The 23601-nt window shown below is 33.4% G+C and overlaps 3 pseudogenes; 2 read left to right on the top strand and 1 right to left on the bottom strand.

Annotated features, from left to right (window-relative positions):
* Positions 1 to 1494: 1494 nt before the first annotated feature.
* LOC132638016 (polygalacturonase QRT2-like) lies at positions 1495 to 16099 on the bottom strand (annotated as a pseudogene).
* Positions 16100 to 17929: 1830 nt separating this feature from the next.
* LOC132638015 (uncharacterized) lies at positions 17930 to 19183 on the top strand (annotated as a pseudogene).
* Positions 18350 to 23601, top strand: LOC132636951 (putative late blight resistance protein homolog R1B-16; annotated as a pseudogene).

Genomic DNA, 23601 nt, shown 5'->3' with positions numbered 1-23601 from the left:
TGTTGGGCTTCGGCCCAGCAGATTTCTTTTATATGTTGCTGCGGGTCCGTTGCTGCTGTTGGGCTTAGCCCAGAATATTTTAATCTGCTGTAGGTATAGATTGACCCGAGAGGAGGTAATGTTGGGCCTTGACCCAACACCGAATGCGGAAAAGGAGACAAGTCCCTCGGACTCGTATGCGATGGTCTTCTTTGGGTGCAGCGAAGTGGGTACGGGTCTTTGATTCACACTCGAAACACTTCAAATTCGATGTTGCGAGACTCGGATTCACAACAACCGCAGAACAGACGAAAAAATTGTTTGAGTATTTTTTGATTCGATATTTCGTGATATTGTGACAGCTAAAAAAAAATACTTTGCAGCGGATTTCTTGGGGGTTCAAGAACTCATTTTTTGAAAGGGGATTTCGGGTTCATCTCTGGTTTTTGCAAGGCAATTTTTGGGGGTTCTAAAAAAACCTCTCTTTAGAACCTTAATTTTTCAGGGGATTCTGTGATTAAAAAAAAAAGGCTACAAAATAGGGGGGGGGGGGGGGGGTCTTCGGGTCCTCGAACCTGTCCTTAAATGATTCAACGCGCCACCATTTATAGGGTTTTGGCTCTTTTGAGTTGAAGAAAAAGGAGAGTGGAGCGGGGAAAAATGAAGAGGAGCGGGGAAAAGGAAGAGGAGCGGGGGAGCGTGTGTGGGGGTGAGGAGATGATGATGAAGAAGAGAAGGGAGTGGGGGAAAGGGAACGGCGTGGTGGGGAAAAGGGAAGAGGAGCGGCGGTGGTGGGGTTGGATGAAAAGGAAGCGGCGGTGGTGGGGACAGGGGTAAGTGGAGAGGGGAGCGGGAAAGGGGAGAGGAAAGGAAAGGAAAGGGGAGCGGCGGCATAGAGGAGAAAAGGGATTCGGGTAAAGGGAGGTGGAGGAAAAAATGAAGGGAAACCCTTATTGTGAACGGGTATGGGTCAGACCCGGTCCATTTGTGGACTGGGTCAATTTTTGGACCGGGTATTAAAAGAATGGGCTAGATTTTATTTTAAGTGATAATGGGCTAGTCCGAAAATAATTTTGTTGATTGGGCTTTGACTTGGGTTGGGATGAATTAACAATGGGCTGGTAAATTAAAAATGTAGACTGATTTTGTGAATTGATCCGAAAATAGTATGAGTTGGTTGGGCTACTACATTTTAAATAAAAGACCTATTTAAATAACTTGTGTTAAAATATTACTCGATATAAGACATGCAATCATTAATGCTCAGATAAAAAATGGCGTTGTAATAGCCGTGCAATAATATTTCGAAAATCCCCAGTAAAATAAATACTATTATTTAATTATGCAAAGATAAATGCGATGCGTGTGCGTAAGCTGGTAAAATGTGCTGAAATGATAAAGATGTGAATAATAATAATAATAATAATAATAATAATAATAATAATAATAATAATAATAATGGATAGTAACTGTATAGAATAATGAAATGCCGATATTGATAAGAGGCTAAAAAAATAAATATATATATTTTAATTTTCTCAAAATATTAAAAGCGTAAATAGGTATTTTGGAGGAGAGGCGGGACAAAATTGGGTGTCAACATTATGCACACAACAAAGAATTGTTGGTGTTAGCCCTATATAAAAGTGGGTGTTGAGAGAAAGTAAAATCTCAAACTTGTGAGAGACAAGGACCGGGTTCGATACTATATTCTTGACCATAAGCATTCCTACAATAAGCTAAAACTTCCTTTCCTGGTGTTGCTGATGTTAGTTGTGTCAATTGCATTGTTATATCAGTACATGGTACTGACTTGCTGCGGTTCAAATTTATGGCGATATCCGTGCTCGTTGTTCCAAATATGTTCTGGTAAACAACATTACTGATTTGCACTCCAGTTACCTATCATGAAAAGGGTAATGACACGGTTCATTCATCTAGAAAAATACTTACCTGCAGCCGGTGTTATACATCAAATCAAGAATTTTAAGCAAAACATAGGTTTTTATAGAGCCGAATATGTATTTAAAGCAGTTTTAAATTGTATTACCATTTCCTTGCAAGCCCCTCGAACATCACAGTAATTATGGTCAATTATGATGGGGTTTTTGGCAGAGTTAAATTCAAGATTCTCAAAAGTGACGTCTCGCACATATCCTCTGCCAACCTATTCACATCATGACATTCACAAGAAGTTAATAGGTGGATGAAGGATACATGTTATGGAGTTAGCTGAATTCAGTATTTTCAACACGTATGATGTATCATAGATATACTGTGAAAAATCACTAAAATTTCAGCAACTACTAAATTATGAACATGTTAAGTTTGAATCTTAAGTCGGCCTCTAATTAAAATCAGCGCATTTAGGAAAACTAAATTCGTGCAATTCATTTTCTTTGCTCTGCATACCTGCCATGTCTTGATGCGAGCTCCATTTGTGGTTCCATAGAAGAAAGCATTGCTCACATGAATGTTCTCTACTTGAGCAACAGTTCCCCCTTTTCCTAAGCTTCCAATGCTGAATACAAACAGAGTAAAAAGATTTCATTAGTATTAGATAGCTAATATACACTCTGAAGTTAGAAAATTATCCTTATCTATTTAATTCAGTTAAACATGAGATGTTGAATTCTTCTTATATCCAAAGAATAACAACTGCAATAACTGTTGAAGATTCTTTTGTTGTTGCTTCCAAAGATTACTTACTTTAGTCGAGGTTATTTAAACTTTAGGAACTCTTATAGTCTTTTCACTTTTGTCACCTCTTTTTTTGGGGCATCATAATATAGTCTATTGTTATTAGAAGATTAATACATCAAAGCAATGAGTGTGGTGGGATGGTTGGATCTCTCCGCCTTAATCGGAGGTCTCGGATTCGAGCCCAGGGAATGAAGAACTTTCTTGGTAGGGAGCGCTTAACCGTATTAGTTGATCTACCCGGCACAAATCCAAATTAATTGGAATAATGTGTTGTGGAGTATGTTGCTCGTACTATCCAAAAATGATGTTGCGCCTGTGTCGGATTGTTATATCCCGTATTTTTTAACGTCGAATTATTTGTAAGCTGAGGTGGGGCCCACACGTCAAGATTTTTTTTAGAACATGTGACAAGTTATATGAATCATATATGTAAAGTTAAACACAACTCACGAAGGAACCTTGGGCCAAATCAAAGTGGAAGCCCTCCAAACGAATATTTTTAAGAAAACGTTTTCGGGTGACCCGACTTTGAGGGGCAAAAACCGGTATTATAAGTTTGGAATTTGGAAAAATACCAAGACATATAAGTTGTAGATAATTGAATTATCTTTCTAACCATAGGTCGTGGGTTCCCAGGTGACGTCGGTACAAGGAGATATGGACGTTTTAAGGTCAAAAGGTCGGTGGGCTTGGCCCAACTCGGGGTCAACCGAGTTAGGCCCATGACAAAAAAAAAGGAGAATAAGAGTCCCAATCGGGGCCATTCGGCCATGGTCCATAAAAAGGACCCAAGACCAAGTGAATTTTCCATGTGCTAAATTAAATATAAGGGGTCTTATCCTTAGAAGTTTCAAGACAAAGAGAGAAGGAGAAAAACAAAAAGATGAAGAGCAAGAGCATAAGGCCATTCGGCCATGTTCAATAATTTTTGCCCCCTTAAAATCTTGTTCTAAAAATTATTTTCTTGTGGTATTCCTACTAATTCAAGGGTCCTTTACAACTTGGTGTAGTTATTTTGGAAGATAGGGAGCTTGTTTCATCAATTTGACAACTTGGTCAAGTGAAGAAGATTGGAGAAAAAGGTAAGAATTAATTCCTTTTTATTATGTTATGCAGGTTTGTTTATGTTGTATTATGTAGAAATGAGTAGAATTTATGGAAATATGGAAGTTTGCAAAGTGGGTGTATATATATGTAGGTGGCCGTGTATGTATATTGTTGTATAGATAATATGAGTTGAATTTTATGTTGTATTCTAGTTGTGGTTATGGTGGAATTCATATTGGAAATGGAAGTTGAATGACTTTGGTTGAAGTTGTAAAATGGGTATGGAGCCGTGTGGTGTGGGAGAGAAAAAAAAATGGAAATGGATTAATTTTGTTTAGTATGTTAGTTGTGTTGTTGTGATCCTTCATAATGTAAATGAAGATTAAATGGGTTAAGTTGGCATTGAAATTGATTGTAGAAAATTATGTCATTTTAGTATGATTTTATGATATTATGGTAATGAAGTTGTTAAAGTGTGGATTGTTGTTGTTGGTTATGAATTTGTAAGTAGAAAATGTGTTGTGATGGCTTTGTTGCATATGCAGGAATTTTGGGTGGAATATGGAATTGATGGAATTGTTGAATATTGGATATATGGCTTGGAACATTCTTGGCCTATGTTTGAATGATCTTAAATTAGTATATAAACATGGAAATATTGATATTGATTTGAAAGTGCAAAGTTGGATTGGAAGTTGTTGCATTATTGGAAAAGAAGACTATTTATGTTAGAATGCGTTTCTGGTCGATTAGTGATGTTGTTGGTATGGTTGCTGCTAATTTAGCCGAGTTAAATCTCGGGGATGTTGTATGTATAGGGGAGGTGTTGCCCAAATTTCTGTAGACAAATATTGGTTAAGATTGAATTCTTAAAACCTTATGATTAATATTTGGTAAATGTGACCAAATGTAGATTTTGGACGAAACGGGATTTGAATTTGGAGAAGCGTAAGGAGCGAATAAGGTATGTAAAGCTTTGCTTTTCATTCTCTTGGCATGTCCTAGGTATGATAGGCTTGGATACGAGCCTTGGGAACGACTCTACTCTTAGAAATCCGCACCTAAATTTACCCATTTTTCATTCAGTAGAATTGAATTGAATATGTCATGAATAGTTAGAAAAATTGCCTAAACATCTAAAACTTGCATAATTAGGACCCGACTACCCTAAAACTACCACAAGTGACGTCATGAAATGTAACGTACGTAAATGGTGTGCGCCACCTCATTTGACCCGAGGCAGACCCACTTTCCCCGATTTCTCCCCTATTGTGTATTGACTTATTTTCGAACGATTTTAAAAGAAACGTTTTAACTATTCTTCTAACTACTAAATAGAAATTGTTGTAAATATTCTGTTGAGTCTTATGAACTGTTCTGGAACATGGAAACAATCCTAGTAAAATTATTTTTACGTAGCCTATTGTGGCATTCGAAATATACACAAAAATTACCGTCTGATTTCATTATTATGATTTGTTATTCAAGATGTCCCATCGAGTCTTTGTAAATGTATTATGTTTTATATTGCATTTAGTTTCTCACTACTCCACTCGTGGATGCCTCAATTCTTCTTTCACTGAGCCCGGGCCAGGATATGTTATCACGCGTATTCCACTGCATTGTTCGTCGTGCCTCGATGTGAGGGGGAAGGTATACATGTACATGGATTGTGGAGTATGTTGTGCCATGTACATATGTTCTGATATATGATGATATGATATGATATGATATGATATCCCTACTCTGGAGTATGCTGTGTTGTGGCGCCAGTGACGGGGTGGCGACCACGTTCTGTTCACCGTGTCCCATAATGGGGATGGATATGACATATGTTTTGAGATGCATTACCTATGATCTATGAGTAAGCATTTTGATACTTCGGTTATTGCACTTATTTTCTGTACTCTCTGTTGAGAATATGATTTTGTTTATTGTGTCTCATGCTTTACATACTCAGTACATATTTCGTACTGACCCCCTTTCTTCGGGGGCTGCGTTTCATGCCGCGCAGGTACACCCAGATGATGTGAAGTTATTGTAGAGGATGTTCCAGCAGAGTTGGCAAGCTCCATTTGTTCCTGGAGTGCTTCCGAGTAAGAGTTTGTATGTGTGATTCTTCTGGATTGATGTAGAGACTTTGCAGACAGAGTCGTGGGTATAGTATGTCAGTGGTGTAAGCGGATCCATCAGCCGATATGTCATTCTGTATTATATGTTAAATTCTATACGATCACAAATTTTGTTGATTTGGAAAGCTTCGAAAAAGAATATTTTTGAGAGCATACTGTGTATTTTATTTTATTTTATTTAAAGTCCTAATAAGAGTTTGTATGTCCTAAGTATGCCTGTCAACCGGTTCCGTGTAACCGGTTTTAACCGGTAACCGGACCGGTTAAACCGGAACCGGAACCGGAACCGGTATAACCGGTTAACCGGTTCCGGTTAACCGGATATTAGTTAACCGGTCCGGTTCCAAATTTTTGTTAACCGGAACCGGTTAAACCGGTTTAACCGGAACCGGACCGGTTAAACCGGTTAAACCGGTTAAAAAAAAAAAAAAAAAAAAAAGAAAAGAGCCGTTGGACTTGGGCCTCGGTAATGGACCGTTGGCAACGGTCCATTTGCAAAAATGGCCGTTGCCAAACGGTCATTTTCTTAATTTTTGGCCCCCAAATTTTTTTTTTTAACACTTTAACCCCTCCCCCACCCCTATATAAACCCTTCTTCATTTTCATTTCAATTCACTCTTCTTCATCTTTCTCTCAAATCTCAATCTCTCAATTATAGTTACTTTGCAATAATTAGCCACAAAGTCTTATTATAGTTTGAACTTTCAATTATTAATTTTGCAATTATAATATTGTTGGTGGAGTTGGTGATTTTGCAACAATCCGAAGTAGCTTTGGTGGATTTGCAATTCTAGCCGCCTTCGCTTTGTTGGAAATTATTCCGGCAATTTGGTACCTTCGTTCCAACTCTATCTTTAATTTTTGCAATTTAATTCTAGCAATTTATTTTTCGAAATTTAATTTACGCAATTTAATTCTAGCAATTTATTTTTTGAAATTTAATTTACGCAATTTAATTTGTTGTAATTTATTTTATTGTGATTTAAATTATTTCTATTTAATAATGTCAAAGAGATTAAGACGTGGTGCCGGTAGTAGTAGTCGTACTGTTAGGGGTGCGCTTAATGAGGAAACATTTGTGGAAGAAACACCTAATTTAGGTATTGATGTTGGTGGAAATAATCCACTTTTAGGTCATGAGGCAATGCAACAACATTTTACCGACACTTTTAATGAAGACTTAGATGATGATGATGATGATGAAACACAACCCCCCGAAAATCCTATAGGAGATACAGGTCCTGCACAATCACATACACAAGACAAACCGCCTAGAACTCGTAGGCCAACAGCTAAAGTTTGGAAATTTATGACTAAGGATAGGGAAAATCAATCAGTTACATGTACCCTATGTGGACAAGTATTTAGTTTTAAGCAAGGAACTGGTAAGGATGGTGGAACGGGTACACTAAATGCTCATATGAGAACCAAACATATGGATGTTTGGGGAGAGCAAACGGGTTCAAATGTGGGGGGGATTCAAATGACGATAGACCCACGAACTGGTAGAAATTTTAAGTATGACAAGAAAAAAGAACGCGTAGAAGTAGCTAAAATGGTAGCTTATGATTGTTTACCATTTTCCTTTCCCTCGGGTTTAGGGTTTGTTACTTACATTCAACGTTGTTATAACCCGTTATTTGAGGGTATTCCTAGAAGTACTTGTAGAGCCGATGTTATAGATTTGTTTAAAAAATATAGATTTTATTTGCGTCATGTATTTAATTCTTTAAATTGTAATGTTTGTCTTACCGCTGATTTGGGTCTTAGTATTAACCATTTAGATTTCTTTGCTATTACATGTCATTGGGTTGATGACAACTGGGTTATGCAAAAAAGAATTATAGCTTTTTTATACGACGAAGGAAAAGGTCGTCACGATGGAAAATTTTTAGCCGATTCAATGTCTACTATAATGAGATTTTTTAACATTTATAGAAAAACACTTTGTATTGCTTTAGATAATGCTTCTAATAATACAAAGGCAATTGGTCTTTTAAAAAGAGAAATAAACCCTCCTCTAAGAAATATTTTTCATGTAAGATGTAGTTGTCACATTTTAAATTTAATTGTTAAAGATGGTCTTATGCATTTTGATGATTCTGTTCAAAAAGTTAGAAATGCTGTTGCGTTTCTTTTTTGTAATGCTAATAGGGGAAGAATTAGAGATTTTAAGAATGCTTGTGTGGAAAATAACCTTAGACCTAGGAAAATTCAAGTAGAAATTGAGACTAGGTGGAACTACACTTACATTATGCTACAACAAGCATATGAGTATAGGATTCCCATACAACAAGTTCACAACAAATATAATATTGATAGTGAGGATTGGTTAACTTATAGGCATTGGGAAGATGTTAAAGAATGTATTGAACTCTTAGAAAATTTTTATAATGCAACTCTTGCTTTTTCTAGACAATTCTATCCCACGGTAACCGGAATTTTAGCCTACTTAGCGGAAATAGCTAGAGTTTTACAAGAGTATAAATATAAACCCGATTATCAAGTGGCTATTTTTGAAATGATAATCAAATTTAAGAAGTATTTTTTTCCCATCCCAACTTTATTTATATTGGGTTCTCTTTTAAATCCTTGTTTAAAAGTGTCTTATACTAAAAATTTGGTTAGTCAAATTTATACATTTTTAGAAATTGAAGAGGGAGTTCAACCATCTTTAGCTGAAGCCGATCTCGCTATTGATGATGAGTTTAGAAGAGTTTTTACTCATTATTCTAGTTTGGAAGAACGTGCTACACCAGTTGCTCCACGCCCTACTACTTCTCATAGTAGCAAAAAGGGCTTGTCGGGTTTAAAAGTTTTACATTCACAGCCTCTATCTTCTTCTACTGCAAACTTTGATGAATTTAACTTTTATTTGATGCAGCCAAATGTGGATATCAGCCAACTGGATGAGGTGGACGTCTTAGCATGGTGGAAGAAGTACAAGGCAAGCTATCCGATACTTTCAAGAATGGCTCGAGATATCCTTACGGTTCAAGTATCAACCGTGGCTTCGGAGAGCGCATTTAGCCAAGGAAGACAGCAAATTGGAGACCATAGACATTCATTATCCGGCTTTAGCTTGCAAGTACTAGTGTGCATTCGAGATTGGATTAGATCGGAGCGACGCAACCAAAACTCAGAAGCGGAGCAAGGCGAAGACGAAGAAATTGAAGATTTGATAGCTAGTGGACCGGACCAAATGGAAGACTTTGAAGATATTTCCATGACCGAATATGATGTGGGGGAAATTAACGAAATGGTTCAAAATTGGTGATTTTATTATTCTACTATTTTTGTATAACTCATGTATTATTTGCAAGTTAAAAAAAATACAACTTGCAAATAAATGTTATCCAAGAATGAATAAAATATATGGCTCATTGAGCTTTCTTCTATTTATTTGTGTTTATATTTTTACTTTTATTAAGTTAGGAATATACCTAAAATATACTAAGAATATACTTAAGTTATATAGTATACTTAAACATATATAAGTATATATAGTATATATAGAAAAAATAGTATATATAGTATATAAGTATATATAGAAAAAATAGTATATATAGTATATATAGTATATTCTTAGTATATTTTAAGTATATATAGAAAAAATAGTATATATAGTATATAAGTAAGTATATATAGTATATAGTATATAAGTAAGTATATATAGTATATAGTACATATATACAAGTATATATACTATATATATTAAGTTATACACATATATAAGTAAGTAAGTATACTATATATACTTACTATATATACTTACTTATATATAGTATATAGTACATATATAGTATATAAGTAAGTATATATAGTATATAAGTAAGTATATATAGTATATATAGTATATAAGTAAGTATATATAGTATATATAATAAGTAAGTATATATAGTAAGTATATATAGTATATATATTAAGTTATACACATATATAAGTATATATAGTATATAAGTATATATATTATATAAATATATATAGTATATATTGTATATATAGTAGATATGTATATAAGTATATATAGTATATATATTAAGTTATACACATATATAAGTATATATAGTATATAAGTATATATATTATATAAATATATATAGTATATATTGTATATATAGTAGATATGTATATATAGTATATATATTAAGTTATACCTATATATCTATTAAGCTATCCTATATATAGTATATAGTACATATATATAGTATATATATTAAGTTATACATATATTTAGTATATATATTAAGTTATACATATATATAAGTATATATAGTATATATATTAAGTTATACATATATATAAGTATATATAGTATATATATTAAGTTATACATATATATAAGTATATAGAGTATATAGTACATATATATAAGTACATATAGTATATATATATATATATATATATATTAAGTTATACATATATATAAGTATATAGTACATATATATAAGTATATGTAAGTTATACATATATATGTGTATGAAAAGCATTATTCTGTATTGCTGACTTGCTGTTAGGCTGTTAGTCAGTAAATATTTAAACTTTAATTATAAAATTGTATAACATATGTAAATATACCTACAATATACAAATAAATACTATAATATATATATATAATACAAAAAAAAAAAAAAAAAAAAATTTAACGAGTCCAAACCGGACCGGTTCCGGTTTGGACCTTCAAACCGGTTAACCGGAACCGGTTAGGCGGTTCCGGTTTTGGAACCGGAACCGGCCGGTTTCCTAACCGGTTACCGGTCCGGTTCCGGTTGGAACCGGTTGACAGGCATAGTCCTAAGGGTTTGTGGGTTCGCTCAGCTCCGGATATGGGGTCGGGTACCTATCACACCCTAGCGGAATTGGGGTGTGACACAGATCCTCCAAAATTGCACTATTTTTTGGATAATCCGCCACGCATCTGGCAATATTTTTTGAAGAGTAAAATCAACATAGGTTGTGGATACCAATTAGTTAAACCAAAAAAATTATATTAGAACATGGCTCTTGTGGCTGCAAGGGAACAAGAAAAAAGGTACTGTTGAAGAGACTACCTTATACCGTGACCTGGTCCACATTGAATGTTGTATATTTGGACATTAGAAGTGTAATCTCCAATTGAAATGCAATCATCCCCTATTAATCACAAAGCTAAACAAGTCAATACAGGAGTAATAATTCAAGTAGTATAACACAACAATAATTGACAAGTTAAGAGTACCACTGCTTATTTTAGAATTTGTAATTGCCATATATTGAGAAGCCTGAATGTGAATTCCATCTGTATTTGGACTATTTCCCGGAGATTGAATCATTACATTGTTCACTTTGAAGCCATTGCATCTCTCTATAAGTATATGAGTCTGGGCACTGTTGGCAAAATAGATGTTACTGATGGAGCTTTGACTGCAAAAAATGAACTTCAAGGCCCGTGGAACAAATTAAAAAGTGAAGAATTAACAATTTTCTTTTGCTTCTCTTTAAGCCATAGTCTACACGAACTTCTAAATATATTTAGTGTATGTTTCTGGTACGACAGAAGTCATGTTTCGGATAGGTAAGTCAAAAATCTATCAAAAAGGAGGAAATCGGTGTCCCTCATGTATGAACGGAATTCATTTTCCTTGCAAATATTTTACCTTTTAACTTCACATTACTCGGAGCTAGGTTTGGTAGAATCATTAGCTTTGACGCAAACCTTGTATTTTTGTTAAAAAGTTCACTTAATATGTACTAAATAATTTATCAAGAACCCTGTAACTTCCTTTTCTAGAATCTAGAACCCATAAACTCAAAATTTTAATTTTGTCTCTGTTACTGGTTTCAACTATCACTAAGACATTATTGTCAATCTTTAAAACTCAAAATGTTCATCAAGACACTTTTCGATTTGCTAATATCATTATTAATTAACCTGTGATATAATTTTTTTTTGAATTTCTTTTTCTCTCACAAACCAAAAGCCAAAAAACATTTGTTAAGTAAAATGACTTTTGTTATACCAAACATACACTAGAATTAAGAATTCAAAATCAGATGGTGTCAAGAAATACTTACAATGGGAGCTAATTTTGTGCATCCTTCCTGAAAAGTAAATAAAAAGTAAAATCAATCCATGTGAGATACCATGCTAATGAAAGTAATTACAGTATGAATAGAACTAATATTAGTTCAGAAAAAAAAAGGGTGAGTGAGTTCTTTCGTTCCGCCTGAGCTTTGGTGGACAGAACTTCCTGGTATTTATGTCGGTGTGCGCAAGCTGATCTGGACATTAGAGTTATCGGAAACAAAAATTAGTTCTATATGTGACATACCATTTCAGGGTGGTATCTACATGATTGATCCCACCATCCTTGTCCCTGCCCATCAATAGCTCATGAGCCATCAACAATTAGACCACTAACATTTCTGAAAGCCAACCACTGACTTGGATCTTGCCCGGTCCATATACTAGGTGTGCTCGGTGCCACAAGTCTACCTAATATCTACAAGTCATAGAAATTCACTATTTCACTTAACTTGACGTTTATAGATAAAATTTAACTTATATACACTGACAATGTAATGAATTTTTACAATACCATACTACAACATAATTTGTTGTAGCAAGTTGTCTGCTTTAACAATATTGTAATCTCAACTGTCAGTGATTTAACTTATATAAACTGACAGCATAATGAAATTTTATACTATCAGTGCAATTTAGCAGGTCATAGAAGGTTGTCTCCTTTAGTTTCCAACTACTTTGACTATTAAGTGACGATAGTGCAATAGCAATTCCTATAAATTGTCAGGAAGTTAAACTCTTACGAACGTTAAAGAGTGGTTTATGTTTTGCATACCACAAAATAGATGTTCTCAGAATTGCAAGGGCCCCTCAATGTCACAGGACTAAGAAAAAATATCATGTTTTGAGGAATAATCAGTTCAGGAGATCCAGCTGATGACGAACATGCATCATTCCAAGCATTAAGTAATGCCTGGATAAAAAGAAAATAATTTATTAATTAATAGAGCAAAAAAATTAAATATATTTGATATTTAGTGAAAAATAAAGGAATATAATCAAGGGTTGTGTTAGGATAGATAGGATCTAGCCACACTTAACTAGAGGGCTCGGGTTATCGAGTACGAAAAAATATTCTAGTAGGGAGCACTTCCCCCTTTAACAGGCCTATGCGGCGCGAATCCTGGTTAGTCGGGGCTCTGTTGTAGCTACAAGACACCAGGCAGGAAACCAACCAAGAGCGCTTTCCTAGGCCTTATGTGGCACGAAGCCGGATTAGTCATGGCCCCGTTGCAACTACCGGACACCAAGTGGAAATCCAACCAGGAGGCGCTTCCCCCTTTAATAGGCCTTTTGTGTCACGAATTCGGATTATTCAGAGCGCCAATTCAGGTATCAGGCATCGGGTGGGAAACTAACAACAAAACAAAGGAACAAAAATATACGAAGACTTACTTGAGAATCATCTGTAACGCCATCAGTAGCAGCTCCATAATTCAGGACATTAAAATTGCCTGCATATCCTATTATACTTGCACTACATATTCTTGAATTTGTCAAGCCAATTAAAATGAATAAGAGAGCCAAAGTTTTCTACAAAAAAAAAAAAACAATATATAAGAATTACTGTCAGATAAATTCTAAATGGTTATTTAATAAAATAGAGAAAAAAATAAAACAAATAAATAGGATAGTACTGAGCATCAAGAATCCTTGCCATGCTATATGAAGAGTTAAAGGAACACATTTAAACCTGGTGATTATCTACATCATGACCAAACAATAATGTTTAATAAAATGAGTTATTGAAAAAGAAAAGAAGAAATCATGCATTTTTCAAAATATTAGTGCTGAAGATAATCTTGGAAAATGTAGCTTAGTTAGCTTGTTAGACTTCATTTATAACTTCATTAAATGCTTCAATAGTGTAGAGTCTAGATTTAAATTTGAAATGAAAAAGAAGAAAGGATTATTCATTATAATGAAGAAAAGAATATGTAAAATGCCCAAAAAAAAATGTGGAAGATAAATATAAAACTTACAATGGCAAGTGTGCATGATCTTGAATGAATTGATTTTCTTTATGTAAAGAGCAGAAGTGGGAGATACTTATAAATGGGAATTTTTCCCATTGTGGGAAAAGATTGAAAAGAAAGCAACATAATAAATTTACAAACTTTGGAACAGTTTAAGATAAGAATATATGTCAGATTTTGAGTGTAAAATAAGTTTTATTCATTGGGAGAAAAGTTGTAGAATTTGCCAATCCAAGCATACGTACAAAGGCCAAAGCCAAAACTTTATTTAATGTTTATGTTATCATTAACAGAAATTTAATTTATTATCAGTATGATGACTTCAAATATGTGTTCGTGATCCAAATCATCCCACCAATGCAAACACAAGTTAGATCCTAATGCAATGCTCCCTTCGAATAAAAAAGAGTATTCACTTCGCTGTTTACATGGTCCTTATGAAAATTGTTACTTCTAGACAAAAATAGTTAATTTGACTAAATTGACTTTAATTAAATATGTATTGAAATGTGATCACAGAGCACTTCATATGGGCAAATCTGGAATGATAAGATTAATTCTTCTTGATTTGATAAATTGACACTCTTTTTGACACAATAAAAAAAAAGACTAAGTGGACACTCTTTTTTGGAGAGAGTAATAGGTAAAACTTACTACTTCCTCCGTTCCAATTTATATGACATCATTTGACTAACCATGAGTTTAAGAAAGAAAGATTTAAAAAAAAAAAAAAATTATGGTCCAAAATAAGTCTTAGATAAATGTATCTCGTAAATCATCTCATAAAGTTAAATTATTTCTAAATATAAAAAAGTGACATTCTTTTTGTTAAATTGAAAAAGAAAGTGTGTCACATAAATTGAGAAAGATAGAGTAACTACCTACAGATTTAATGATACTCCCTCCGAATCAAAAAAAGAGTCCACTTAGCCATTTACACACCCCTTAAGAAAATACTAATTCCTAGACAAAAATAGGTAATTTGACTAAACTACCCCTAATTAAATAGGCATTGGGATTTGATCATATAACACTTAATAGGGGCAAATATGGAAAAAAACAAGTTTAATTCTTTCTTGATTTGATAAGTAGACTCTTTTTTATCCAAAATAAAAAGGCTAAGTGGACTTTTTTTTTATCCGGAGAGAATATCTAATAAGTTCTATGACCCACACTTAACAATGTTGATCTTTTTTAAAAAATTTGATATTTTGTATCTCTTTTTGTGAATCCACTTTATTTCGCTAACTTATATCAACCTAGATTTATGTTATCAGATCGACACAACATAAAGTTTCGAAATTAAGTCCAATACATATGTCCACAAACCAAAACATAAATAGATATCATATATTTCAGAATATACACTTTTAATTTTAGAATTTATGAAGTCTAAATTATGAATTTATCACTGATTGAAATTGTCTAAAATAAAGGTCAATATTGACTATCTATTTTTGCTTAACTAATTCATTCCAAAATAAGTAATTAAGTACGTACTTACTAAAATAGAAGAGAGGTGCCAAGAAACCCAAACTTTTTTTTTCTTTCTTTTTATTTTATGTATATCTTTTTTGAGTGCATTATTATACTATGAAGGATTGATTGGACATTGAGGAGGTAAAGAAGAATTGGATTTTTAGATGGCTTGGACTTGTATGCCAAGCAATTGTTGCTTTAAAGGTTTAAAAAGCTTTCCACTAATGTTATTTTATTAAACTACTTTTATCCCCTTTCTAATTTCGTCAATTTTTAATATTAATACTTATATATTTTTTGGTCATGTCTCCACGTGACTGATCCATATGACTTGTTTCAAAATTATGGATTATGGGCTAATACCCATTCAAGTAATTGGACGTTTTGTCTTTCAAATGAGCTGGTCTTTAACTTTTGTACTTCAAAATCGAACCTATGCCTATAGAGGCATAAATTCATTAAGAAATGTCATGCCACTTTCTTAATGAATTTATGTCCCAATAAGCATAAGTTCGATTTTGAAGGGAAAAAATTAAAGACCAACTCATTTGAACGCCAAAAATTAAAGAATAGCACAAAACAGGGACAAAGTGCAAATGACCCAATACCAATCTGGGCTGAATTCTTCATATTTGTTGGACCTTTGGACCAAATAGCTTTGGGTGCAATTGCACAAAGAGCCGATTTTGGCAACCATTTAAGCCACAGCCTAAATTCATAATTTTTTCTAGTTTAACCACTTCAATTAAAGTTTAAAAAATCACATATAAGTTATAAATATTGTTGACTTTTGACATATTGTTTGCTCAAGAAAACTTCCAATATACGCATTTGAAGTTTAGCCTCGAACATATGTATATCTAAATTTTCAAAGATGTATGTCTATTTGAAACCGAAAGATTTTTTCTAAAGTTTAAACTGCCAAACTTCTTCTCTGCCTAAAGTTTTGCCAGTAACACTGATTTAATTTAGAATTCAGTTTTTATATTCACAATTAAAGATACACTTTCTCAAGTTCGCAGCAATGGTGATTTTTAGGTGGTGGTTTAATTTATTCCATGAGATCTTGTATATAAGAGTTGCTGAATATTTTTTTTTCTCCTGTTGATAGGCTTTGTCTCAAGCATTATACTTCAATTTTGCGTACAATATATTCCAAACACATTATTGTATAAAAACTTAAAAAAAATGAAAAGACATAAGTGAGGTAGTTTTTTTTTCTAAAAGAAAACTATCTATACTGGTTAGCAGTTGAATATTTGAAAAGACTGACTATAGAATAAGTAAAAATGAACGTAAAATGTTATATAAATCTTTCCCCCCTCTTTATTTTTTGGTCCTTACTCCTTACACACTACAAACATACATGGACCTTTAGATAGAATATGTTATAATTCAGAGGTAATAGCAACATCCCATAATTTAAGTATTAAACTGATAAACATAAGTAATTTAGGGATTTTTTTTAGATATTAACTCTATTGTTATTATATTACTCCCTCTTTTTCAATTTTTATGAGTGTATTTGAATGTTACAAAGTTTAAGAATGAAAGACAGACGTTTGAATCTTATGGTCTAAAACTTGACAAATAAAATTTTGTGTCTAGAATCATTTATTAAAGGTAAATTGAGAACTTTAGAATTAAATTGTTGCTAAACATATAAATGTATTTTTATAGGATCAATTAATAAAGAAAGCGTGTCATGTAGATTGAACAGAGGCATTACTATATTTACGGTCACATTAAGATCCCGTTTGGATTAGTCGAAAAAAGTGACTTTTAAGCATAAGCCCGTTTGGATTAGCTGAAAAGGACACAAAACTTTCTTGAAATTTCCTCAAATTTCTTCAAAAATTTCCCGAACTCAACAACCCCGCATTTAATCCATTCAAAATCCCATTTTTAACCTTCCAATTGAACCCTTTAATTGTTACAACTTACCCTTTTATAGCTTAGGATAGTTGAAGGCGTTAAATACCCATTTCTTATTTCACTTTCAGATTTTGAGAAAATGACTAAAATGTTCCCTTATCTTTAATAGTAGTATTAAATTAGTCCCTTAAGTATCTCTTGAGCAGTTTTGACTCTTTAAGTTTGTTAAAAGTAAGTATTTCTAGTCCCCGTCAGATATTTATCAATCTTTAATTTTTTAGTTAATTTATAGAAATTGTGAAATTAAAAAATATTCAATGAAAACTCACATTTGGGTGTACAAATTTTGTAATTTCTATTATTACCGGTCTATTTCAAGAATCTAGTGCAATTTTTTGATTTATAATTTTCTATTTTTTGTGTCAGGTGTAGTTTTTATGTCGCGGTTCTTGAAATGTTAACGAAAATACCCCTATTTTTTAGTTAAATTTTTTAACGGTTCCAATTAAATTTAACAACTAGCCTCCCATACATATTTAACTGGACCAAAAGTGCTAGTAACATTTGAAAGCCTTTAACTGTTCAATTGACACTTCCAAGATCCAATCTTTCACACATTTCTCACACTAAACCTTTCTTGAAATTCTCTCAAATTTCTTCAAAAGTTTCCTAAAATGGCAAATTCCTGGAGAAGAAATCAACAAATCAAGATCTTCACACCCAAAAATCTTCTTCTTTTCTTCTTCACTTCTCTTCTTCTTCTCATTTTCCTTTATCTCACTTAACAAACTCAAATTCCAAAACCCATTAAATCCCTTAAAAATCCCATTTTAACCCTCCAATTAAACCCTTTAATTGTTACAACTCACCACAAGCTTACCCTATAATAGCTAGTATAGTTGAAGGTGTTAAATACCCTTTTCTATTTTCACTTTCAGATTTTGGTAATTTACCTGAAAAACCCCATAAGAATATTCAAAGAATACTTAAAGGTAAACCTTTTAGAAAACCTGATATATCAGGGACTGTTCAAGAATTATTGGAAAAAATGAAGGGTCAAAATGGGATTTTTATTGATGTTGGTGCTAATGTAGGTATGGCTAGTTTTGCTGCTGCTATTATGGGGTTTAAAGTTTTGGCATTTGAACCTGTTTTTGAGAATTTACAAAAGATTTGTGAAGGTATTTATTTTAATAGAATTGAGGTTTTTGCTAAATTTGGTGTGTGTATATATATATGTTTGGGGTTTATTTCTGGTTGTGTATAGTTTCCTTAATTATTTACGTGAAGGTATTTGACTGGGTATGGAGTTTAAGAATGAAACAAAGACTTTTGAAATTTGTGGTATAAAATAAGCGATATATATTTGTGTGGCAATAATCAACTTAGTAAGGATAAAATTGGGAAGTTTAAAGTGTCATTCTTTAGAACGGACTAAAAAGGAAAAATTGTTGCATAAATTGGGACGGAGGGAGTTTCTATGTTAATTGTATAGCACTTGTGTTTGTGTTTTTAGCAGTTTTGATAGGTAGCTTGATTATGCGAAATTTGATAGTGTAACTAGTTCGCTAAATAGTATTCATGTAACTCGGACATAACATAGATAAAGAAATGATCTTTTGGTATAAAATTTCAGTACAATATGGTTGCAAATTTAAATCTAGGACAACTAATACCAGTATTATCTATACACCCTATTCAAATCATAATGAGAATATTACCTTTCACAAGGTATTTTTCAGTTCAATTTGGTTTATATGAGTATTTAGGTTATTTCTTTTGCTGATATGGTTTCTTTTTTATGATCTAAGTCGAGCATTCATTGATTAATTGTGTAGTACTTGTTGTTTCGTTGTAACTTGGCAGTTGGGTATCTAGGCTCTAGCTTGACCGTTGCTGCAAAATTTGATATAGTAACTAATTTCTAAATAGCATCCGTTTAACCCGGACATAACATAGCTAAAGAACTGACCTTTACCATAACATTCCCCAATCGATGGCTCTGAATTGATTCAATTACTCCGTCTGTCCCATTTGAACTGACGTTTTAGCTCAAAAAAATTGTCCCAAAATAATTGTCACTTTAGGAATTCAAGACTAATATTGACAATTGTTTCCAACTAAACTCTCAACATTGAAGAAGTAAAAGAACTAAAATGACACTTAAAATGGGATGGAGGGAGTATATGAAATCACGAGTAGGTTATTCTTTGTTTGTGTTTTCCTTTATCATTTTTGAGCTATGTGAGATGGAAGTCCGAATGAGAATTTTGAATGGGAAATTTGAATGACACTCTCATTCCGCCACCAATTCATTCTTTATTCAAATACAGTCCCTTCTCTTCAATTTTATATTGATCCACAATTAGTGTTTGATTAAGCTGATTAAATTGACTCATAAACACTTTTTGATTTATTTATGAATTTGATGAACATTTAAAGTAATTATAAGTTAAAATTAGTTTCAAAACTATAAGTTGGTCACCGCCAACATATGATTTTTTCTTTAAACTTATAAGCACTTTTAATTTGACTGTTTTCTTTTACTATTTTATCCTTTTATTGTAATTATCAAGATACCGTTTCCAAAACGAAAATCATAATTTCCTTCCATTTTATACACATCGGTCATCCTTTCACTTTCTTATAAAGACGCTTTTAAATTTATAATTATTTTAATCAACACTTTTTACCAATTACATCAACAGTATATTATGAGTTTCAACTCTTTTATCAGAATAAGCAATTGTTTATTTATTAAATTAATTTCAATAATGAAAGTGCTATCGAACGATCAGAAATAGCTTATACATGCTACTCGTTAATAGTTGAATATAAAATGACATTGCCGTGACACATTTGGCCCACATTCTGTTTTAAGGGACCAAAGCATATTCTAGCATTCACATTAACTTTCGCTAATAAGGAAGATTTTTGCAAGGGAAAGAGCTCAAATATGTTATCGAGCTATCCGAAATGGCTAATTCATGACATTCGTTTATAGTTGGGCTCATTTATGAAATCGCCATCACCAAAATAGCTCAAGCATGCCAGTTACCATTAACAATTCAAATGGTTTTACAATCATTTTTTTTGTGCAGATGGCTCTTCAAAGGCACTGGCCTTTAATTTTTGTCCCTCAAATTGCTGGTCTCTAGTTTTTGCCCTTCGCCTAATATCATGAGGTTTGGGGTTCGAATCTTGGCTCAGTAAAAAAATAAAAAATTCGCAAGGCAAAATTTTGTAGCAAAATTAAGCCTATTCGGGCAAAAGTTAGGCCTCAAGGCAGAGTTTTGCAAAAATGCAATTGAGTAAAAAAAAAAAAAATTGTCGTATGCCTGAAGGCAAAACTCTGTCTTAAGGTAGAGCTTGTTTATGCCTGAAGGCAAAACTCTGCCTTAAGGTAGAGTTTGCTTTATGCCTGAAGGCAAAACTTTGCGTTAAGTAGAGTTTGCAGTCAAACTCTACCTGATAATGGTAGGCTTATTATTTTTATTGTTTTTAGACAAATAACAAATGATAGTATCTCCCTGCCAGTGTTGATATCATTGTTTATTGTTGTGCTTAATCAAATTTCAGAGATCATCTGGGTAAAAAGTTATGGGTCGGGTTTGGGATGGCTTTTAGTTTAATTTCATATTGTCTTTTCTTCTATTCTATCCTTCTCTGAAATTTGTCTAGTTTCCCTTTATTAATTACTCTTATCATTTGATTAAACTTATTTGAGTAAAACAAAACTTTTAAATGGTAATGTGCAAATTATTGTTTTTCCACCATTTCGATGAGAGCCTGTTTCCCATCATGTATTTTTTCAGTAAGCTAGTTCGGTGGGAATGAAATGAAAAAATAGCATAAATTTCCCATCGAATGTCAGTGGAAAAACATCTATTTCTAGTAAGGATTAGCTATATGTCCCATTGAACAAATAATTAAACTACTTTGTTCAAATTAAAGGTACTCTTGATAATTGAGTCCATATTCACTTTATGCGTCAAAAAGATTTCCCCCCCATCTCTCTCTCTCTCTCTTTTTTTCCCGAATAACTCTTTGGCGCCCGGGCTGGTAATTTGTTTGGATTCTATACTCATTATCCTGTTATATTTTATTGACTTAATATTCCATCAAAGATTAGTGGTAGGCAGCTAATTTAACTGACCAGAACAGTAAACAGACTCAGTGGCTATACAAGGGTACAAATTTAAGTCACAAAGCGAAGACTAATAAATTAGTTGATCTTATTTAGTATATGCCTGCCATTTTTTATTTTTATTTTTGTAAATCTGCGTATCACGTTGTCTATCATACCATTGACCTCTTGCGATTTGCAGGTTTCAGGTCATAATTGCATAGTACAAATGGGAATACAGTAGATATGGCTTATGCAAGTGTGGCTTCTCTTATGAGAACTATCGAAATGTTCTTGACATCCAATCGGTCAATGCAATCTCTTATCTGTAATCACAGAGAAGAACTTTGTGCTCTTCAGAAAAAAGTTAGTTCCCAGGAAGTATTTCTCAAGAACTTTGAGAAAAGCAATGTTTCTGGGGAAATGACAGATTTGGAAGTAAAGGTAAAAGAAGTTGCAGATGATGTTGAATACACAATTCAACTGACACTAACAGAAACTCTAATGGCAGAAAATAAAAGCCAGAAAAAAAGAGACACGACGAAGGTTACGTCACAGCCTGCAACGGATAGCAGGGGACATTGATCGTGTCTTGAAAGAATCTTCAAAGATTCAAGATAAAGGCAAACAAACACCAAAGGAATCATTGGTTCAAGATTTTTCAAGTTCAGCAAAAGATATTCTGAATGTTAAGAAAAATATGGTTGGACGTGATGATCAAAGGAAAAGGTTGCTGGCAGAACTGACTCAATACAGTGGCTCGTCTCGTGAACTCAAAGTCATTCCGATCATCGGGATGGGAGGCATTGGAAAAACAACTTTGGCAAAACAAGTTTACAATGATGAGTACATTTGTTCTCATTTTGATATCCGTGGCTGGGCTACTATATCTCAACAACATAATGTAAAGGAAATCTTGTTGAGCCTTCTGCGTTCTATGAAGGGTGCCACATTTCACATGGATGATGAAGCAGACCTAGCAGACATGCTACAAAAAAGTTTAAAGAGTAGGAGATACTTAATTGTATTGGATCTGGAGCGATAAAGCATGGGATGACGTAAGGCAATGCTTTCCGATTGAAAACAATGGGAGTCGAATACTATTGACTACTCATAGCAATGAAGTAGCATGTTCTGCTGGTACAGAGTGTCTTTCTTTGCAGATAGATCTCATGGGTCCGGATGAGAGTTGGAACCTTTTTAAAAGTGTGGCATTTGTGAATGAAGCATTACCATCTGAGTTCGAGACCATTGGGAAGCAAATTGTAGACAAATGCCAAGGCTTACCTCTGACTGTTGTCGTGGTTGCTGGGCTTCTGTCCAAATCAGAAAGGAAAATAGAAGATTGGGAAAGTGTTGCAAAAGATGCCAAGTCATTTGTAACAGATGATCCTGATAAACAATGTTCACGTCTGCTCGGGTTGAGTTACAATTACTTGAGTAGTGATCTAAAAGCATGTCTTCTGTGTTTTGGAGTTTTTCCAGAAGGCAGTGAGATTCCAGTGAAGAAATTGGTGAGATTATGGATCGCGGAGGGTTTTCTGAAGCCGGAAAAAGACTTGGAAGGGGAGGCTGAGAAGTGTTTACAAGATCTTGTCGACAGATGTCTTGTTCTCGTCAGCAAGAAAAGTTTTGATGAATCAAAAAAATTAAATCATGTAAGGTTCATGATCTAATACATGAGTTATGCTTGAGAGAAGCTCAAAGCCAAAATATTTTTGTCATGAAACACATTGCATATGATGACTGTGGTTCTTATAGGGCTCTTTCCCCTGGACATCATCATTTGATAAGGAGGCAGAGATATGGTGAAGACAACAATCTCTTGAATCGAACTCGTTCTGTTTTATTTCTTCCTAATCCTGATACAAATTTTACTCTCGAACCAAGGGTTAATCATTTCAATTTACTCAGAATCTTGGACTTGAGCCACATACCCTTCATTAACTTTCCTTCTGAGATACTGTGCCTAATTTGGTTGAGGTACCTCGCAATACGAGGGGATTTTCACGTAGCTTCAGAAATTTGCAGGTTAGTGGATCTGCAAACATTCATTGTTAAAAGTTATTCTTTGGCATCTAGAAAATTCTCAGAGACAATATGGGAACTGATGCAGTTAAGGCATCTGGCACTCGAAAATTTTTATTTGCCAAATCCGCCAATTATGTAAATTGACAACATAATTGATCTACAGGATAAATAATAGTGAAATGTTGAATA

The sequence above is a fragment of the Lycium barbarum genome, chromosome 4, assembly GCF_019175385.1.
Source record: "Lycium barbarum isolate Lr01 chromosome 4, ASM1917538v2, whole genome shotgun sequence".
NCBI lineage: Eukaryota > Viridiplantae > Streptophyta > Magnoliopsida > Solanales > Solanaceae > Lycium > Lycium barbarum.
Note: the sequence above shows the minus strand (reverse complement) of the source record. Positions and strands in the feature narration are given on the sequence as shown.